Source organism: Hoplias malabaricus, chromosome 5 (genome assembly GCF_029633855.1).
Source record: "Hoplias malabaricus isolate fHopMal1 chromosome 5, fHopMal1.hap1, whole genome shotgun sequence".
Lineage (NCBI taxonomy): Eukaryota > Metazoa > Chordata > Actinopteri > Characiformes > Erythrinidae > Hoplias > Hoplias malabaricus.
The window spans coordinates 9,575,239-9,581,248 of NC_089804.1; positions in this window are offsets into that span (position 1 = coordinate 9,575,239).

Genomic DNA, 6,010 nt, shown 5'->3' on the forward strand with positions numbered 1-6,010 from the left:
GCCTCGCCACTGCCACTTGTGTGTCTCATTCCTCAAAACTTCAGCCACCAATCCTGCTTTCATCTGACCTCCCCACCCTCCTCTTCTATAATCTCCACTTCACACCTCAGTAATCCCCTCATAGCCCAACTCCATCTCCCTTTCCCTCATTTCCTTCTTGTGCCATCCCTCCCACCTTACACAGGCTCCTTGTACTGCCCACTTTTCAGCCCTTTATTTACACAACCTGCCTAGCTTGTGGAGAGGCAAACGGAGCGCAGCCACAGACTGAAATGGCGAAGGAAACCGCAACAACAGCAGCTCTTGGGAAACTGGGGAAAGCCACAGCTTGGGTCAAACTGGTATGCAAGCTGACCAGTGCTGCTCGGGAGCTCTGGGGTGCCCACTGGGCTATAACTGTGTAACTGAGACTGTGAGAGCGAAGGCAGCCCCGTGCTGAACCCTCCCCCCACCTCTCCACGGCCTCCCACAGCAGAGCAGGAGAGAGGAAAAGCATACACACAAGCATGCTACTCTGGACTCATTGTTTACGTGAATGATTTGTGAAGTCAATATTGTTGCAGGTTCACGTATAAAGAGTCCGATATGATGCTGCGTCTCTACTGCTGGGATTCTACTGGCCAAAAAAGATGACTCCATTACAAATCAAAAAGTTACAGTCAAATGAACATCCAGAGTGTACGCAGTACACTCATATTTGGCTTCTTGTTAAGTTTTCTTGTTCCGAGGCAGAACAGATGGATTATGGGGGACAGGAAAGGAGGTAGCATGGCTCATGGGGCTTTTAAACTGTACCCCTTTTAAGGCGAATTCCACTCATGCCTCTGGAGCCCCCTCTTGCTTGCCTCCCTCCCTCTTTTCCTGTCCTTTCCCCATCCAGTACAGAGCTGACTGCCAGCACAGCGACTGGCCTCAGTGTTCCCAGGTACACGGAAACACAGTCCTCCTTTAACACATTCCAGCGCCTCGTCTCCATGGCAAAGCCACAGTCCACAGCAGATTTTATGATTCAACACTGAACATTTGTAGAAATAAACACTCATTTTAAAGTTCTAGAAGCTAAAAATAAAGCCAAATTATACTTATAGCTTTTATGGACCATTACTTCAGTCACAGTTATTCTGATTTTCTGGACGAAAATGCAAAACAACAGGTACGAGTACGTCAAATCTTGTTGTTAAAGCAACACTAGGTAGTGTTTTTACTTTAGAATTACATCTTCAAAATCATACTACTACCCTGACCTGTAATAGGGAAAACAGGCCTGGGCATTGTACTCTGGGTCTCAGCACTGCAGAAACTACACTATGATATTTTGGATTAAGGTAGGAAACACCTCTCACTGTAGGGGGAGCTCCAGAGCAAAAATACGAAATCTTACTGAATGTAACTTTAAATGACTTCATCAGGATGCCTTTAGACAAATCTTTGAGTTAAAGAATCATTTGAAATTCTCATACCTTCATTATCTGTAACCCTTTTCCAGTTCAGGGTCGTGGTGGGTCCAAAGCCTACCTGGAATCTTTGGGCACAAGGCGGGAACACACCCTGGAGAGGGTGCCAGTCCTTCATAGGGCAACACACACACACACACACGGACACTTGAGTCGCCAATCCACCTACCAACGTGTGTTTTTGGACTGTGGGAGGAAACCGGAGCACCCGGAGGAATCCGACACGGGGAGAACACACCAACTCCTCACAGACAGTCACCCGGAGCGGGAATCGAACCCACAACCTCCAGGTCCCTGGAGCTGTGTGACTGCGACACTATGTACACGCAGTACACGCATGTTGAACACACACGTTTAACAGTATCTTTCGAGTAGCTGCACTTCAGCCTAAAGTCACTATGCTTAAGACCAGGCATCAGATAAAAGGGGTATTAACTCCCCCATGATTAGTAGAAGGAGCAGTGGAAACACATCCTCTGAAGAGAAGGAACACCCTGAGTTGAAGTATTCAGCCAGAACTAACTTCTAATAGCAGATCTTATTCATTTTCTTGTGGCTAAATGCTATCAAATTCTTAAGAAAATATTCAAAACATCTAGTCTAATTCTTTCCCAGAATTGTGACAACAACTGCTACAGCAGCAAAGGGGGACAAACACTCTAGTAACTCCCTTCATTTCAGTAGAAATGATAAATGTTATAAACAGGTGTCCAGAGTATTTAAGTTCATTATTTATTCTGTGTATTTCAAAGAGTATCAAATGTTCAGCTGCTAATTACTGGGGAGGAATACTGCTGTGAGCAGCAAAGTCTACCACTCTTTACTGATCCAAAACAAGAGAAGCGTGTCTCTCAGCGCCCACAGTGAATAGCACCGAACAACTGAACGTGCTTCATGCATCCAGAAAAACTCATCCAGCTGCAGACAAGTCAAGCACATTCTGGCAAGGACACCATGCTCCTGTGCCAGCTGTCTGCGCAGACATCTCTCACTATCTGGAAGCACTCTGGCGAGACTCTTAAAGGGAAGGGTTTAGGCAACAGAAGGGGAAGGAGAAAGAAACATATGCTGAAAATGATTAGATGATTACTGACTTGGGCTGAATGAAAGCACACAGGGAAAGTTAGGAATCTGAAGAGTTTGGCATCTTTTTGCTGGATTTCTAAGATCTCTTTAAGATAGAGGCGGGCAGGAGGAGCAGTAGCTTTATAGGATGGGTGAGAAAAAAAAAAGGAAAAAAGTAATTGACTACTTAAAATAGAACATGGGCAACAAGCCTAAATATGGAGAGATAAACAGTTAAAAACTGACCACAGTGGACACTCCAACCTCCATGTTTGAAATAAACAAGTCTTGGTTTATTTAAAAAAAAAAAAAAAAAAAAAGACTGGATGCTTGAGAAAAGACAACACAAGCTGCAGACGGGTCGAGAAAACCGAAACTAAACGGGGCCCAACCAAAACAACATGAAGGTAAAAACATCCATTATACGACATTGCATTGCACAAGACGTTCTTGTTTAAAGGAACATGCCATGCTCTGTTTACATCATCACTGCCCCTGTCTAAAAAGGGGTCAGAGACAGGGGACACCACAAATGCATCAGGAACATCCTGCTGATAATTCCCTTCAAACCCTGTTTCAATGCATTTGCACATTAATGCCTACCAACCCTCAAACCGTTACTAAAACAGCAGCGAGTTTTGGCAATCAGCCTAAGGATGAAACCATGGTGTAAACAAGTTCATTTTGTGCTGTGTCTTATGTAGAATGCAGAGATTTCAGAATGTCCCACCTCCTCTTCTGAGTCCATTCGAACCAGAGGAACCACAGCAAAACAATCAAAAGGAACACGGAGAAAGTGTACTAATTAAACCTGGAGAAACTAGAATGGAGAAGAAACAAAACAGAGGGAAACAGATGAAAAACCAGTGTTTCTAGACATCGCATTTGGAGAAAACAGAGACTCATTCTCTACAGACACTAAAAGCAGTTGTTCTGAACAGGGCTGGGTAAGAGACTGGGTAAGAAATGTGCTGTGCTGTTTGATCTTTGTAGCATTTTAGCATAAAATAAGCATGTCACATATGCTTCACACACTGTGTGGAAAACCTGTGTCCTTCTAAGACTGCTTAAAGTGTATGCCAATTCTTTAGATTCTGGTTATTATGCCTATGGCACAGCAGGTCTATCCCATCAATATGGCTAACACCCTCCCCCACCCTCAATCATGCAAAACACGGTAAGACAGGGACATTCAATTTTAGTCCTGGACAGTCAGTGTCCAGCATGATACCTACTCAGTGAGTCCTGTTAAAAATGACATGCACTCTTGCTGTAAGCCTATGTAAGCAGGACATTAATAAAGAAAAACATTATTTGCATTAATTTCCCATACCTACTGCATCCTGGATTAAGGCTGTGGTTGTGGAATCATTCGATACAAGGCAGAAACACAACCTCTACAGGATGCCACACACACTTTTATCTGTGGATAATACCACACAATCAAAACCAACTACCGACATGTTTTTTCAAACGTTGCAGGAAACCCACACAGACACTGGGAGAACACACTCCTCATAAACAGAGACCAGAACCCCAGGGCTGGGTACGAAGCCAAAAGCCATAGTAGATGTTTACACAGCACTAAGAAACATCCAGGGTTGCGCTAAACTGTAATCTAAATGCCTCCATAGTTCCTAAATATGGCCATTTCTACATTTACCACATAGTCTCCACCTAAACCAGCAGTCAGTTCGCACATATTGTAATGCTCTGGAATTGTCCAAGGTTTGGCTGTTTCTGTATTTAGAATTCTAATCTTGAGCCTGTTGGCTAAAGACAAAACCGATTGTGCCCAGATCAGGGTGTGTGTGTGTGCAAGACTTTAAGGAATACAGGCCACAATCCTGGGAGTATTTCACAAACAGGAAAGACTGAAATGCTGCCAAACTCCAAGGACTATTGCATAATTCACAATATAATGTTAGAAATCTTCTTTAAGTCACCATATTTGATTCATTAAAAAACTGTACAAGCTGGAAACAGAAATAATGCACACTTCTGATATTTCCTCATAAATTCTCATGGTATGAAGGATAGAGAAAGTATTTGAAAGGGAACTCGTCTCTTTAGAGTCAGTAGGCTGTGGTGAAGATGGGAAAAAGTTAGTAACCACCAGCATCCTCTAGTAGGGAAGACACTACGTGGTGGTTTGGGGGAAACTTGGCAGAGATCTGCATCTAAAAAACCTGGAAATCAGGCTGGAGATGCAGGAAGGAAATGAACATACACCAACCAATTCGCACAGTTAGTTTACAAATGAGGAAAGAAGGTTCGCTTTGCTTTGATTCAAGTCTACAAAAGACGGATGTGTGATCGTAAGCTATTAATAGTGACTACAATCAGAACACTGGAGGAAATCAGCAGCAGGATAGAGGCAAAGATGCTACTAGAAACATCCGGTGTCTGGCTGACATTGTTAGCCTCAGGGTAAAACAACATAACATCTGACTGGGTTGAAAATCAAAAGCCTTGCGAAACCTAGATCTACATCCAAAGTAATCCCAGTAAGAAGGCTCTGGATTGGTCCTCTATAGTTACACACTCTTGGACCCACATCTCAGAATAGAACAATGTGGGAGGCAGCAGTAGGACAGTGCTGAGAAAATGTCAGGGTCACAGAGTGACGGACAGCACACTCACAGATGTTCAGGCTGAGAACACTGGGTTCCTGTTCTCATCATTGCAAGCAATAACTCCATCTGCTTTCTGTCCAAGCTGCCGGTCTAAGAGCAGCGCTTAGGCTCCAAGGCCTGGTCTGTATTAGGGGACCTAGCAGGCCAGGGTTAAGGGCACATTCTTTGGCCTTAGTCCATGAAGAAGGTCATGGGGTAAAGAGGATGCAAAAAGATTCTCAGTGTGATTCTGGAAAGGAAAAATTTCTTGATGATATTCAATGTAGGTTTTAATCAAATTAAAAATGAACCAAAAGAAACGCTCCAAAATTATTTGGAATATTATTATTTTACTTTGACTTCCATTGGAAGTTAAGACGGTATTTATCCTTCTCCTGTAAAGTTACTATTTTGGGAGATGCATGTTTTTAATCAGACAGCCACAATATACATTCCTTGTAGTCATTTGTGTTGAACCTACCCACTTCGAAAACATCCACACAATGGTCCCATTACAGAAACACCAGCTTCCCAGAGAACATGCGAGTCGGTTTTCATGGGAATTTGGGATTACGAATGGTATGGGTCCTCCCCCGAGCTTTGCATCAAGGCAATACGCAACAGTCCTAAGTGTTTACACATGGATGTTTATGCTAATGTTGTCTTGCGCATACCAGGGACCCTGTTCCTTTGAATCATGTTGGCGCGCTACAGCTGGAACTAAACTAGAGGCAATCTTTGACCTCAAAGCAATGCACCAATCCTGCCGACAAACAGACCTTTATTGGAGGCAATGTGCTGAGGAAGGGCATGACCTTGTGACCCTTCCACTCTTCACTTTTGCTGGAGGAAAAGCGCTCTTGATTCTTCAGATGT